This window comes from Gavialis gangeticus, unplaced genomic scaffold (assembly GCF_001723915.1).
Source record: "Gavialis gangeticus isolate Ggan-Ray unplaced genomic scaffold, GavGan_comp1, whole genome shotgun sequence".
NCBI lineage: Eukaryota > Metazoa > Chordata > Crocodylia > Gavialidae > Gavialis > Gavialis gangeticus.
The window spans coordinates 40388540-40405016 of NW_017729022.1; the positions used below are offsets into that span (position 1 = coordinate 40388540).

At 40.6% G+C, this 16477-nt stretch overlaps 1 long non-coding RNA gene across 1 annotated transcript; it reads right to left on the minus strand.

Moving 5' to 3' along the window:
* Nucleotides 1-1844: 1844 nt before the first annotated feature.
* Nucleotides 1845-16148, minus strand: LOC109297015. Its single transcript, XR_002097149.1, has 4 exons — nt 16134-16148; nt 2752-2757; nt 2425-2427; nt 1845-1921 (listed from the first exon to the last, which is right to left on the minus strand). It is a non-coding gene; the product is annotated as an uncharacterized LOC109297015 (long non-coding RNA).
* Between the last annotated feature and the right edge of the window lie 329 nt (nt 16149-16477).

Below are 16477 nucleotides of genomic sequence, written 5' to 3' on the forward strand. Positions count from 1 at the left end.
ATCTCTGGGACCCAGTCCAAAATATGTTTTCATAGGATGTCTAATGCATGGGAAGGACAGTGAGGAAGAAGTCATGTTGTCCCCCCCCATTCCCTGCCATACCTAATAGTCCACTGCTTGGGAATGTGGGACACTCTGCCTGATCTGAGGAGGGATTTGAACTCAAGGTGAAGGGAAGCCTTTTATTCACCCATAAGTCAAAGGGAGCTTACTTTGTTGGATGGGACCCTGGAATGAAGAGAGAGCACACCTGCCTCTTCTCTACAGAATCACTTTATTGGAAAGTTAACACACGTTTAACTAGCATTCAGATCAGGCAATGAGAATTCAGAAACATCCTGGGAGGATGAGTGTAGGCTGGAACCTAGGATCTCTGAGGCCTTGTTGGTTGTTCAGCTCCTGAGGTCCTTCATTGCATTCCCAGTTCTTCCTAGGTTTACAGTCATAGTCATACAATGATTAAATGAAGATATGCATCTACCAACACTTGGATTGGATATACATTAATGATAGGGATTGATCATGAAGACCCATTCTTTTCTAGCTAAGTGAAGACTTTCTGATAAGGTTCCACATTCCTTGTTTTATGACTTAAACTAGGATAGTCTTCAAAGATTATCATTTAGGTTTCAGTTCTTGACAGGGAGTTCTATTCCTTATGGTTATAGGTTCCAATTACCTTGCTTGTATTACTGTAGTCAAACACTTAGGTCCCTGGCTCACATTAAATAGTAACAGAAAATAGTGGAACAGATGTTCCACAAAATATGTGGAATACCTTTGTGGTTGGTTTTTATGGTTTATAATTTGGATGTATAGCATGCCCATGCTGGGAAGGGAGGTGGGGTGGGGTACGAAGGTAATGGGAGAAAAATGGCTCTCCGCTGCTGGGAACTTGGCAACCCCAATGCCAGAAGCCTTTCCTACCTTGCCCTGCATAGGCTACTGGACAAGGCATTTTCAAATGCCTTGCACTTCAAAGGCAAGCACTTTATACATTCAGCCCAGCAACAGAGACCCCAGTATTGGACAGAGATTCTCTGGTCTCAGTCTCTTTGTGCGCTAGGATGATGGACTGAACACACTTTTTTTTTGTTTTTAATTTCCAGTGTACAGAAATCCCAGGATTGGGGATTGGGCTACATACCTGGTTTTTACCTATCTACAGAGGTCCTGTTTCCTGGCAAAGAGATTGTGGGTTTGCAGATGCCAAGCAGGGGGAGTCAATTGATTTCCCCCAGTCCTGTGTTTGTGGACCCCTGCCTGAGGCCACTGTTGGCAGTGCCACTATTAGGACCTGATTCTCCATCCCAACAATCATGGCATGGGAGGAGGCATGATTGTTGATATGGAGGATCAGATCCCATTGCCCCAGTGAGTGAACATCTGCCAGCCCCCTTAGTCAGTGCTTTCCTTTTAAATAAGAAAAAAGCATGAAGTCTGGTCTTGCAAGCTCATCGATATAAACGGTTAACCCAGTATTTCTGTTTTAGTTACACACTTACAGCTACAGCATAGGTTCCTGTCTTTAAATAATGGAGAATATCCATAAGATGGAGACATTTATGGCAAGGCCTTTGTGTTCCTTTGACTAGTCTTCCACTTCCCATATAAGTATACTAACCAGTTAGGTATAATTATTCCTAGTTTTATCTGCTGAAGGCTCAAGTCTGTGAATGCTGGTGCCTCCCTTTTGTCTAGAGTTTCATGCTTTCCTTTCTGAGGGGGGCAAGGAATATGCTCTGCCTCTCTCCTTAGTAAGCATGTCTACACGTACATTTACATCGGCTCAAACTTATTGTACAGTAAGTTACTGCGCAGTAGGCAGGAATAGTTCAGCATTCTGCTCAAGTGCAGGGAGACTAGATCTGGTGATCTTGAGAGGTCCCTTCCAGCCCCTAGCATCAATGAATCTATGAATCTACATGTACAGGCATTAAAACACATTAATGTGCAGTAACTTTAGTCCCAAGTCAGTCCACACAGAGCATTAATGTGATTAACATACACAGTGTTACTGTGCAGTAAGGCATCTATACGTGCATTACTGCACAGTAACTAATTGTGCATAAATTTGATACCTGCTTGATACAGGTTTCAAATTTATGCTCAAGTCAGTGTAAGTCAACATATTTGCTGCACAGTATGTGCACGTAGTAATTTCAGTTACTACACAGTAAATGCACACTTGTAGACATGCCCAGTATTTATGACTGGCTAGGTCAGATGTATGCCTGCTCATTTGGTAGCTTTGTTGAATCTCCTTTCTTAGGCTTATGTGTTTTGAGCTTTAGCTCCTCAATAAGGTTATAGATTCCTATAGGTAACATCTAAAAATTAGGTATTATAGCTATGCCTAGATTCTTTTTTTCGACTGGGCCTTGGGACTTCAGCTTTGACCTTGAATTAAGTGCAACTGCTCACTTGCTTAAAGTTTAGCATGTAGTTAAATCTAGTGCTGGATTTGGGGTCTTAATTCCTAAAAAGACATTTTGGCATCATCAAAGCCAATAGGCATTTTGCCATTGACTTCAGTGGCGCCAGGATTTCATCCCACATCTCTCATTCCTTGAAGAAGGAGGGATGGAGAGACCATTTTCAGCCCCAGAAGAGGGGAGGATTTTTTTTCCTACAGCATCTAAAAGTGAAATGATAGTCTTGGAATCAGGTCTCATGCACTGACCTGAGAGCCCATAAACTTAATAACTTATGTAAAGCTGTACAATGAGGTTCTGCAAAAGACAAGCTCACTGCTGACTGCACATTGTAAATGTGACACTGACATCATGTTTTAGTCATACCCTTTTGGAAAGGAAATGTGGTATCCAACTGGAGTGCAAGAGTGTTGCTACATAACTATAATATGTAGTCACAGTCTAGTGAGAGAACAATCATTTCTAACTTCTACTAATTTATTGTGAGACATTGGGAAGACAGTAAATGGTTATGTACTTTAGTTTGCTTACAAATTGAAATAATGTTGCTTGCCAACTTTTGTATAAGACTTTTGTCTACAGATGAACGGTGACATTTAAGCATAAATATTCTTATTTTTATTCAAGTGATTGAATTCTGATTGTGGGGTTTTCATTTGTAAAATCTTTACATAGATATTTCTCTACATATTCATATCATTCTACCCTGATAGGGAGACATTATTCACTAGTCAGATTTGCTTGTAAAACAATTGAACAGGTTTTTCTAAACAATAAATTTTTCTAAACAATTTTGTGTAAACCTTTGCATTCTGATTGGCTGTAATAAATCATCTGTTTGTCTAGCTTCTGGATTCTAAATCTTAAAAGCGTCTTGTGCTTTCATTGTTTTGCTTTATTTCATTGGAAGCTGTAATATTTGATATGCAAATAAAAGAAAGAATAAAAAGAAAAATCAAACAAATCTTATCCCCTAAATAAATTAATTATATCTTTCCTTCCTCCTTCACATCTTTGAAATACTAAGTGGAAAAAATAATTGAATTTGGAAAAAAAGACAGCAATATGCCTTTACCTTGTTTTAAATAACTGACCTCTCCACAGTTTGGGATCCTATTTAGTTTGCATTTTTTGTCTCTCTTCTCATTTAAATTGTGGCTAAAATCCTCAAGCTTTATTCAGTCAAGAATGTAGTTTTTAAAATGTAAACTTCTGTGCACCATACTCGATATAATTATATTTTATTGTAATGTAAACCCCATTTTTCTAATGGTTTATTCTGCCAGTTTTAAATTAATTTGCATTACATTGTAACTTGGTACAATGCCTTCATATATGTAATTTGTATACATCTATTAATAGGCTGTTTATTTAGGTATCAAACACTCACAGATGTATTTGATATGAAATGTGTATATAAGAATGTAACATTTTATTCTATAGATATATTTAATGTATCAAATATTGCATCATTTTATACAGAATAATTACATAATTACAAAATATTAATGTGGTAGATAATTTCAAAGCCAAACTTCCCTATTTTATATTTAAAATTCTGAACTAAATAAATGGTATTCAAAAAATTAAAAGCTGGGAAAAGTTTTAGGAAAAGTGGCTTAAATTCTCTATGGAAGTTGTGTTTTATTAGTACATGAGGTGCTATAAAAACTGTGAGAGGAAATTAGAATGAATTCCATTTGATTCATACTCGGGTTGCAACTAGACAGTCTGATCCTGTGTTTTTTAACTCTGGTTAGATTTTGGATGACAGCAAGAAAAGAGTCCATATGCAGACCAAAGAATTGAAGAAGTCTAGATGATGACATTTTTCCTGTTAATTTTTAGCCTGATGTGAAAAACTGTTTACTGTGTTTGGCTTTGATGGTTTTTTCTTTCATTTCAGTTCTAATTATGATTCAGATGTAGGAGTGCTTTAATATTATACCTTATTTGATCTTCTCCTTTTCCAGTTGGACAACTGTTGGAAATATGAAATTATAGCTCACCCCAGAAGGGTAAACAAAGTAATCTGAAGCAAGCTGCAAGGGACTACTTCTGGTCATATTGTCCCTATACAATATTCATCTAGAATTAAAACTTAGTATTTTTTGCAGCACCTTCTTCTGCTTAGGCTTGATTTGGATACATAGAAGTCATTTGGGGCACCTATACATGTGTACTGAGGTTGCTCTGATGCACTGTAATTACAGTGCATCAGAGCAGACTCAATTAATTAGGGGATTAATCGAGCCTGCTGGAGTGTGTGTGTGTGTGGGGAGGTGCTTTAAAGCTTGTTTGATGAGCCCCTGCTGCCATTTTTTGATGTGAGGATGCTGATACATGTGAAGCTCCAGGCACTTTAATTAGAGTGGCTCTCAGAGCTGCTCTAATTAAAGCACCCCCCCACAGACCACATGTATAAATGCCCTAGATGTTTTGCAACCAGCTTGAAGTGGTCAATTTAGCTAGGCATTTCTTCAGGCTATTCTCTTTCTTCCCACTACCCTGCACCCCACTTTGTCTGCAATGGTTGTAACTAGTAGTAGATTCTGGATTAAGAGTAATGTTTACTGCTCATTTCAGAAGCAGCTGTAAGAACTACTGCTACTGTAAGCATTTGTCCTAGGCCCTACTGTACCATGGTAGCTGCAATCCAAGCATAGGTGGAAATGGTATAAGGACCCCTTTGCCCATTTTGGCTCATCTCCCATTATGTCTATGGTAACAAGGATCAGGATTCAGGCCAAAGAATTGTATTTTTAAATACAATGTAATAACGTACTGATTCTACATTTGAAAGGTCTACATATAAAACTCTAACTCTAGAGCTCTAACTAACACTGATGCCCACTAAAATATACATATGAATTTAGATGGGATTTAGATGCCTAAATCTAACATCCCACATTCTAGGTTCTCTAAAGTTCTGCTTTGGGACCAGTCCAGAAAAATCTCAGTCAGGATAATGCTTAATTCTTTAGTGCTGACCTCAGGTCTAATCCCTATTAGGAGCAACTAGGCATTTATCCGCCTTTTTTGCTAATACATTTAATCTAATAGATGATCTCAGAGAATGGATCTGTGGTTTATGATGTCCATATTAAGGTTGGTGAGCACCTAGTCGCATAATTATAATTATCAGGGATCCTGGTTTTCTCTGCTAAAAAAAAAAAAAAAAATCCCCAATATTCAGATATAAAAAAGAAACCCCAAATCCACATTTTTCTATGATTAAAATGAAACACCACTAATATATATCTATATAGATATGTGTGTGTATGTGTATGAAATCTATATCTATCTATCTAGCTACCTATTATATAAGTTTCATTTTAATTATGAAAAAATGTGGTGTTTGCCTATCACCTGCAGAGAGCTCTGCAGGTGCACTGGGTTCATCCCCACATCAGTGTGGTAACCATGCAGCAGGTGGCAGGCCCAGAAGCACACCAGCAGAGACCTCTGCTCTGCAGAAGCCCCAAAGACAAGCACAGTTGGTGACAGGCTAAGTGGGGCTCTGCCATTATACCAGGTACTGCAAAGAAACGGGCCCACACTGCCCAGCACCCAGTGCCTGCCCTTTGGCTGCAGGACACACCACAGGTATGCTTCAGGCCCCACTGCCATGGCATTTGCAGCTCCTGGGCGGGGAGGGAATTGCATCAGCTCCTGGGGGGCGGGAAGGAAGAAGCAGCATGGTAAGTGTGCCACAGGGCCCACCTCCTTAGCTGGAAGCTCAGGCCCATGTGTTCTTCTCTCTGGAGTGCTGGTCACAGCTGACTCTTACCTCTGTGAGGCTAAGAGCTACTGCCAAAGTCAGTTACAGGGCCCTCCACCCCCTGGAACTTGGGGCTTAGCCAGGAAGCAGTGTGGCTTCCTGCTGCCTCAGCTGACTGGGATCAATTTGCTCTCGATCAGCATCTACACACATAGTATGGCACTTTAGTTTAATGTGCTGTTTTCTAGTACCTGTATCTATTGGTACTAGCAAACAGTACATTGGATTAATCTAATATATAGTAGTAACTGCCACGTATGTGTAGGCAGTGACACTTTACTGCATTTTACATTAGTCTAATGTGAAGACACTCCCACTATGTAGTTAGAATCATAGAAAGAAGGACCAGAAGGAACCTATAAGATCATCGAGTCCAGTCCTCTGTCAAGAACAGGAGGTAATTGGGCTCAAATGAGCTCAACAAGGTATTTGTCCAGCCTCCTCTTAAAGACTTCCAGAGATGGCAACTGCACCACCTCTGCTGGAAGTGTGTTCCAGATTCTAGTTACCCATAAAGAAAAGAAGTGTTCCTTATGATCAGTCAAAACTTTTCTTCAACTAGATTGTGTCTATTGGTCTGCTTCTTCCCAGGAGGGATGGGGATGGGGGTGCTTTTCTGAAAAGATGTTCACCTAGGTCCTGGTGTTCTCCCTTGACATACTTGTAGATGGTTATCAAGTCACCTCTTTTGCTGAGAAAACCTAGATCCCAAAGTCTCTTCTCATAGGGCCCACTTTGGGTCCCCTAGCCCCCCAGGCCCTTGATAGGGTCACCCAGGCCCTTGATCATGTGGGTGGCCCTTCTCTGCACCCTTTTGAGCTTATCCACATCCTTCTTGAATTGCAGTGCCCAGAATTGGACACAGTACTCCAGCTGTAGCCTAACCAACCTCCCAATAGAGGGGGAGGAGCACCTCTCTGGATCTGTTGGTGACACACGGCCTGATGCACTTCAGAGTTCTATTTGCTTGAGGGGCAACCAACACGGGTTCATTAGTGACACATCCTGTTAGACCAGCCTGGTGGCCTTCTATGATCAGATCATCAAATCATTAGATGCAGGGGTAGCAGTGGACATAGTCTTTCTGGACTTTCGGAAGGCCTTCAACACTGTCTATCACCCTGTTCTCATTAAGTAACTGGGGGACAGTGGTGTCAGCACCCACACAGTCAATTGGGTCGCCAACTGACTGGAGGGCCACACCCAGAGAGTGGTAGTGCATGGGTCATTTTCGACCTGGAGGGATGTGGGCAGCGGAGTTCCGCAGGGCTCAGTCCTCGGGCCCGCACTGTTCAACGTCTTCATCAGTGACTTGGACGAGGGGGTAAAAAGCACCCTGTTCAAATTTGCTGATGACAATAAGATGCAGGAGGATGTGGGCATGCTAGAAGGGAGGAATAGACTGGAATCGGACCTAGACAGGTTACAAGGGTGGGCGGATGAAAATAGGATGGGATTCAACACCAACAAATGCAAAGTGATGCACCTGGGGAAGAATAACCGGCACCATACCTACTGCTTGGGGAACTCCATTCTTGTCAGTACAGAGGCAGAAAAGGATCTTGGAGTCATCATTGACTCCAAGATGAACATGGGCCAGCAGTGTGGGGATGCAGTCAGGAAGGCCAACCGTACCTTGTCATGTATCCACAGATGCATCTCAAGCAGGTCCAAGGAGGTGATACTCCCCCTCTATGTGGCACTGGTCAGGCCGCAGTTGGAGTACTGCGTCCAGTTCTGGGCGCCGCACTTCAAGAGGGATGTGGACAACATGGAGAGGGTCCAGAGGAGGGCGACTCGCATGATCAGGGGGCAACAGGGCAGGTCCTACAAGGAGAGGCTGTGGGACCTGAACCTGTTCAGCCTCCACAAGAGAAGGCTGAGGGGGGATGTAGTGGCCTGTTACAAACTAGTCAGGGGGGATCAGCAGGCACTGGGGGAGTCCCTGTTCCCCCGAGCACTACCAGGAGTGACCAGGAATAACCGTCACAACCTAGCAGAAGGTAGATTTAGGCTAGATATCAGGAGGCGCTACTTCACAGTCAGGGCAGCTAGGATCTGAAACCAAATTCGAAAATAAGTGGTGCTGGCTCCTACCCTGGGGGTCTTTAAGAGGAGGCTAGATGTACACCTTGCTGGGGTCGGTTGATCCCAGTACTCTTTCCTGCCATGGCAGGGGGTCAGACTAGATGATCCACTCAGGTCCCTTCTGACCCTAGAAACTATGAAACTATGAAACTTCATCACACTGGTAAATTAACACTCCCAGGTCCCTTTCAGATGCAGTGCCAGTCAGTGGACCACCACCCATTGTACAGATATTGCATTTGTCCCCGTTAAACCTCATATGGTTTTGTTTAGCCCTTAGGACCCACCTGTCAAGTTCTTCCTGAATCCTTCAACTGTCCTCTTACATGCCCACTAATCCCCACAGCTTGGTATCATCCACAAACTTAATCATTGCACTTTTCACTCCCTCATCCAGGTCATTAATAAAGATATTAAAGAGCATGGGCCCAAGCACTGATCCCTGGGGTACACCACTGAAGATGACCTTCCAGGATGAGGACACCCCATCAATTAAGATTAATTGGGATCGACCACTGAGCCAGTTCCCAACCCAATTAACTGTAGCCTAGTCTAGGCCAGTACTCTCCAACTTAACTGAGAGAATTTCATGGGAAACAGTATCAAAGGCCTTGCTGAAATCTAGGTAGATGATGTCTACCTTCTGTCCCATGTCCAGGTGGTTAGTTACCTGGTCATAAAGGACACCAGGTTTGTTAAGCATGACCTCTCCTCTACAAAGCCATGCTGGTTGCTTCTCACTACTTCACCAGATGCAAGCTTGTGAGCGATGTTCTCCTTGACAATTTTTTCAAACCTCTTCCCCAGGACCAAAGTGAAACTGACCAGTGTATAGTTGGCAGGATCATCCCTCTTTCCCTTCTTAAATATGGATACCATGTTCATCTTCTTCCAGTTGTTAGGGAGTCAACTCCTGAGTTCCACAATTCCTCAAAGAGCCTTGCCAGGGGCACCACTATGAGCTCAGCCAGCTCTTTCAGCACTCTTGGGTGAAGGTCATCTGGACTAGCCAACTTGAAAGCATCTGATTGGTCTGAAAGTATCTTCACCTGTTCTGGACTGATTTTATGAGGACTGCTGCCATTGCTGTATTCTCTGTGCCCCTGGTCTGGTGACCAGTTATCACCTGGTTTCAGGAATACTGATGCAAAGTAATTGTTGAGGAGATCTGCTTTTTCATGGGGGTCAATTGTAGGCTTCCCTCCCGTGTTCCGTAGGGGTGCCACAGTGGACCTTGATTTTTTCTTGCTCCTTATGTACCTATAGAAGGATTTTTTGTCATCTTTAATTTTGGTCGCCAGCTTGACTTCCATGAATGCCTTGGCTTTTCTTGTCTCATGTCTGCAGATCCTGGCTGCGTGAGAGTACTCTTCTCCTGTACCATTTTTCCATTTTCTTTTTGAGAAGTTCCTTAATATCTTTGTTGAGCCAGGCAGGTCTTTTGGCCCCTCTCCCTCTTCTCAATTGCATAGGGATGGCCTCTCTTTGAGCCATAAGAATACCCTCCTTGAGGAAGCGCCTTCCTTCTTGAGCTCCCAAGTCATCCAGGCGCTGGTTGCAAAGAGCCTTTCCAACTAGACTCCTGAGTTTACCAAAGTCTGAAGTCTAGGACTTTTGTTCTGCTGGTAGAGTTCCCAGCCTTTTGGTGGCTGGTGAATCTGATCAGATCGTGATCACTGTCACCCAGACCACCTCCAAGCTTCAGGTTGCCTACCATGTCTTCCTCTTTGGCCAGCACCTATTCCAGAGTGGCTTGACTCCTAGTCTGCACCCCCACAGCCTGTATCAAGAACAGGTCATCTACAGTCACCAGGAAGTTGGTTGTTGTACCTGTTTCACACCATAACAGTTGGAGGCTCCAAATCAGCAAACCGCCTGAGTCAGTAGAACTTAAGTATGAAGTTAATTTAAAAGAACATTCTCAAATGTTTGCTGAACTAGGTTGAAAATTGGAATTGGGGCCTCAAAACTAAATTTTTATATGATTTCCATGAATCAGACCAAGTGCACTCCAAAGGATAGTGAACATTTCAACAAACTTTATCTCAGTTTTCAGTCAGTAACCCAGTTCAGGAACAAAAGCCCATTACTAAGAAAGCTTGTGCAATTGGGGATTTTGTTGGAAGCATTTTTGTTTCGCTCTACCGAAACTATTAGGAGGGAGAAGAATCAATCATTAATTTGAGAAGAAAAGGGAGAAGAAGCACTTACTTCAAAATTAGAAAGATCATTTTTAACAGATGGCCCAGATTGTGAAACTAACTCCAGATTCCATTGGATTTTCCTATGGTTGTAGCACTATCTTCATGGTCTAAAAGAGACAGACATGCACATTGCAAACAGTGGACTAGAAATGAAGGGATGGACTGTATAGGGTTTGGATTCTGCATGAATTACCCAATGTGTGGGCAGAGAAGGAGATGACAGCAGGTTAGAGCCAGCAATTTTAAGAGTACCTTATGGACTTAATTACCAAAGTTCAAAAAGTCTTCAAAAGCCAATTAGAACTGCTATTTGTAATAGCTAAAGCAATTAATATGGAAATATAGCAAGAATGAGCCACTTAGCTTTAGAGCCCAAAGGAATTCTTTGTTACAGGTCTTTCAAATCACTTTCAGAAATTTGGAAAGAAAATTGAATAGGGATTTCCTGCTGTTGTGGAAGATAAACATAAAATTTCCCTGCATGGGTAATACACTGTAGTTGTAACACTGCATTGAAATCTCATATCTGAGTAGGGCAAAAAGTTACAGAAAAGGTATTACAGAAACCTACTATCATTAGGCATTAGGTAACAGTGCATTTGAGAATCATTCACACTGGAAGATGTTTATTGTCTTTTAATAACCTTATTAAAGCATTAGCAAATAGATTGAGACTGGAGAAGGACAGGAAAGAAGGCCTAATTTCAAGGTCTGACATAAGGAGAGTTGTATTTATGCTTTGTCTGAGCAATAATGCAACATGTTTATTTTTTTGCCTGAAGGAAGACTTTAAAAAAAAATCTAATAAAAATTCTCAGTATTGTTTTCTTAACTTTAAAAGTATTTTTCAGACATGATAACTTCCAGAATCACAGGTACTGTAATAGTAAGCAAAAGAACTTTTATAATATTAATACAAATGCAAGATACTTTCAAAAAAAGGGAAAGGTCTTTGTCGGGAGATAACCGTGGGCCTTTGTGTCCCATTGACATTCATTGGCCTTCTTCTTTTCCAAGGCCAATGCCAGTTGGCACAGCTGGTCTTCCCTACTCTTATCTTGCTTGCCATGACTTTGATGACTTAATTAATGGGGGGAGGGATGATGACTGCCTGATCCAGCGTTGGCTGGCACTTGCCCCAGGACCCAACCAGGTACACAACAAAATTCTTTGCAAAGAACAATAGAATTAATGAAAAACTTACTGTCCATACAGTGGTTCCTCTTCTGCTGCAGGGAACTCAGAGGCAGCTTCTCATTTCTCCCTGCCTGCAACCGACAAGTGCTTGATCACCAGAGCCGCGAGCAAGCAGGGTTTTTTTTCTTTTAACTTGCAGTAATTGACGCCACACCAGCCTAATTGACCACCCAAAGCAGTCAATTAATGTGGAAATGTCTCTCTCTTCCTTTTTTTGTTTTTTGTTTTTTTTATATGTGAGCTCCTCTGAGCTCGCCAGACCCAGCAGGTCTCTTGTCCAATTCCTGGGGACTTCAGGTCTGGACAGCAGATCGGTATCTACCCTATCTGCCTGTGCTGTCCTCTCTTTCTCCTTTTCTTCCTTTGTCCAGTCTCCCAGGGCCAGAAATAGCCCCAGCCACTTAATTAGGCCAATCTATCTCACCCAGCAAGGTGGTAAAATGGTGCTGGGGTGGGTTGGGAGATTCTGTTGCTGTGTGGACATGCCGCTGCAGTTGGGCAAATCCCACTGGCTAGAGGCCCACTCCCAGTAAGTATTCTTGGTTTCTTCAGAGTCTTTCCTTTGCCATTTTCTTTCCTTTGCCACTTCCTTCTATTTTTTCGGATTATAGTTAAATATGTTCTTTGAAATGCAGGCCTGCAAAAACTTTCTAGTTCACTAATGCAAAATGAAGATATAATACCTGATAATGCAGTTATTAGGCAGGCATAACTTCCATAGAAAACATGAAGTATATTAACTAAGTAATATGAGAGGCAAGGATTTCTTAGGGTGATATTTTTTATGTACTCAGGTCTGACCTAAGGACTAATGTCTTGCATTTGCTTGTCTTATTCTGTCCAACTACATAATTGTGCCAATAAAAGAAATTACTGTAAGAAATGCTTGCTTCTCACATAACTTTTGTACCATCACAGCTACAACATTGTTCTTACACTACCTTAACTAAGTAAAGAATATCAGATCATGCCTATCAGTGCAAGCAAAGGTAAAGAAATTAATTACAAATGGGTGCATCTATATGTGTGCTTGACTGCACAGCAGACTGATTTACTGCAGTGTAAAGCATCATAGTCTACACATGTGACGCTATTAGACCACAGCAAACTTATTTCCAGAGCTGTAAGATAGTACTGTCCTTGATGGTACTATCTAACAGTAGCTAAAATAACCATGCCTAAATGAACTTGTAAATTCTGACCTGGGTGTACATTGTGTCTGGTCAGCCTAAGCAGCAGGGGCTTGATGCCTGTCTGCTGCCTAGCCACAGGGTTCTGCAACCTGGGACAATCTCATGCCTCTGTCACCAGCTGACAATTTCTGGAGCCTGGGGCTGACACCCCACCCTCCCCCACCAACCTGGGGCTGCTCTACCTTGGCTCAAATTGCTGGGGTCCTGTGCCTGCCATTTGCATCTCCACCCTATATTGCAGCAGTTTGAATATCTACACATGTCATAAAAGCACACGGCACATGTAGATGCACCTAATTTTATTGTTGTTAGTTTGTATTTTTATCTAGCATGGACCAGAAATTCCACTCAGGACTGGAACCTCCTTTTGTTGTGCATCTAGTACAATAATGGCCTATGGCATATCCACATGTTGAAAAGTAAAGGGTGTTTTAAGGAGATTTCAGGTATAGGCATGCAAGCAACTTATCATAAAATGAAAGGATCCCTTTATTACTGGATTCAGGGCTTGTTTTCGAAGCTTATTGAACTCAGTGTAGTTCTATTGGTGGATGTCAAATCCCTGCCTCATTCAATACATATGTCATTATTAACTGAGCAGGTATTCAGTATTTTGGTTTTTGCTCATTATTCAATGTATAATGTCATGCCTATGGACACTTAATTTACCCTGCACTGAAGAGAGAATTATTAATTTCCTAGTAGACTTTTCCATGTTGCTTATTACTATAGTATGTGAGCACTTCTTAAACATGATTTTTCCCCCCATATAATTATTAATTAGCTCTTATTTCACAGTTAGACCACTGAAATACAGAGAGAAATTGAGGTCAAATTATTCGTTGAGTGACCAATCTCAGGCTGTCATTGTATAGGAACTGAAATATAAATTTTATGGTAGCTTCCACAGCTTTAAAATTGTTTTTGTTTTGAGCTGGAAAAAAATATCATTTTTTAATAATTTATTATGAAAGAAAATTATATGACCCAAGTGAAGGGAAAAAAAAACCCCAAATAGGGAAAATATTTATTGTAACAGCATTCTACTCTGTACATTTTGCACTATGTGCACAGCTGGACCAGACCATCTCATATTCTATCATTATAAAGTTTATTTGACCTGTACTTGGCTCAACATTTATTCCTGGCACTTCTGGTCTTGGTTATGCAATACAATATGCTGTTAGAGCACTTGTAAGACCTTACAACAAAAGTTGCACCTGGGGTTTGAAGCAATCTCAATAGTGAGTATTATAACACTGTTTTATGTTTATAAGCTGTAACCTAATATAACATTTCTAGAGGAAAGCAGCTAGAATATACCAGATGAACTTTATAGAAGGGCTTGGAAACAGCTTAAACTGGTTGTTTTCCTGAACCTATGTCAAATTAAACATTTTTCACTGTATTTGTTTTCATTAATGACCAGAATATCTCTATCTCCTTTGAACTAGCTATAATACTTCCATCTGATGCAAGTGATCTTCATTGGTGAGAGGGTGGAGCTGTTTAGTTGTAAGGCTTACAGCTCTGGAGTGCAGCCAAGAAATCACTTTGGAAACTAGCAGATGTTCTCACATTTTTCAGTCGATGCAAGAACTCTTCAGCTTCCCACTCAGATGTTCCTATGAATTTTCAGTGAAATATGAAAAGTGAAAGTCTGGATAATCTATCAAAATATAACTATAGCAGGGTAATAAACCAGCCTTGTATATTATGCACATGGTTACATTACATCTAATCTACAATATTCATTGTAAAAATACAGTACACAATAAACCCTTATTCCTATTCCTGGAAAAGTAAATATGCACTATTCTGTACAATGATGTATACAAAAAGATAAATAAACAGGACTGAAATTTGGTGGGCTTCAGGGAAGTGGTTACTGTGTGCATTCTCTTTTAATTTTTTTCTTTATAATTTTAGTAAAAATGGTCAGAAAAATGTATACATCTGTTGTTATAGATGAAAGGTTGAATTGGGAAGATTTTGGCTTCCACAGATTTTCTGTAATTTAGAACTTTTTTGATAAACAATGTGGGTTTCTCCCATGAAGATCATGAATGCTCTTTCTTTTGTTTTACTTTCTGAATTGAAAAAGGCCACAAAAAAAGCTCTCAAACAAATTTGAATACTAGCAATCAAAGTTTCTTGTCTTATCTTCCACTTCCCACAATTGTTATAGGAAACCTAAATGCATAACAAAATTAATATTTAGTAGGATAGTGCCATATCAAGCCATTCATCTCTGAGAATTTTTTATTTGAGATCATTGTGGTATTGTGCATAAAAAGGAACAAAAGGGTATGGCTCATAAGTAGTATTATTCTATCTGATCTAACATTTTCTCTATGAGTCAGTGACCAGTATCTGATGATTCTGAAGAAAGTAATTGTCCCCTTTCATAGTGTGCCTAGATAAATGTGTAAAGCTAAGAAATGAGAGGACCAATTATTTCCTAACTCTTGTAGGCAATCAGCTTATGCCCTGAAGCCTGAAATTTGATTACTCACATCATTGTCTAAGCTTGCTTAGCAACAAATGTTAATAATGGTTGTTAAATTATCCAGTCATTTTTTAAATTTAGTCCCCTAATGACCTCCTGTTGAAGATGCATTCTACAGGTTGATGATATTCTATATAAAGAAAGTCTGCCTTTTATTAGTCCTAAATTTATAACCCTTTATTCTTTTCATGAGATCCTTTGTTGCCAATGATACACCCAAACTTGCTCTCATTAAAGTCAATAGGAAATTTGTCATTGAGAGAAGCATACTTTGTAATGACTATGCATTTATTTCTAGCTGCTAATTTTGAAGTCACATATAAAATTGTCTAGGAGAGAGAAGTTACTCTCTCTAGGCTTGATTCAAAGTCCATTGAAATGATTAATTTTTGTGGGAGATAAATCAGGCCTTTTCTCAGACAGCATACAGGAAGGCTCAATCTGAACAAACAAACATAAGCAAAGTACATTAATGAATATGTATAAAAGTGATTTTGAGGAGGATATTTCATACAATGTGGGCATGTCTACACATGTGCATTTGCTGTGTAGTAACTGAAATTACTGCACAGTACAGGTGCACATCTACACATACACACCCATTCTGTGCAGTAAATATAGTGACTTACGCAGACTTGAGCATAAATGTTATACCTGCATCATGCAGGTATAAAAAAATTATGCCTGATTAGTTACTGCATAGTAATGGACATGTAGATGCCTCACTGCACAGTAACACTGTGTATGTGTTTGTGGGCTGACTTGGTACTAAAGTTAGTCTACGGTATTCATTGTAAAAATTTGGTGGTCTAACTTTAGTCCCAAGTCAGTTCACACACAGCAGTGTTAATGCACTTTAATGCCTGCATGTGTAGATGCCAGCCTATTCCCACTTATTGTACAGTAATTTACTGTGCAGTAAATTTAAGCCAGTGTAAATGCACGTGTAGATGTGCCCTGTAGGCTGTATTATTTTGTTCCTGTTAATATTCTCCGTGGGTTTTCTGAAATGGAAGTCAGACTTGGTAACCTCTAATCTGTAAGAATGCCTTTGTTACCTTTTCTGATAA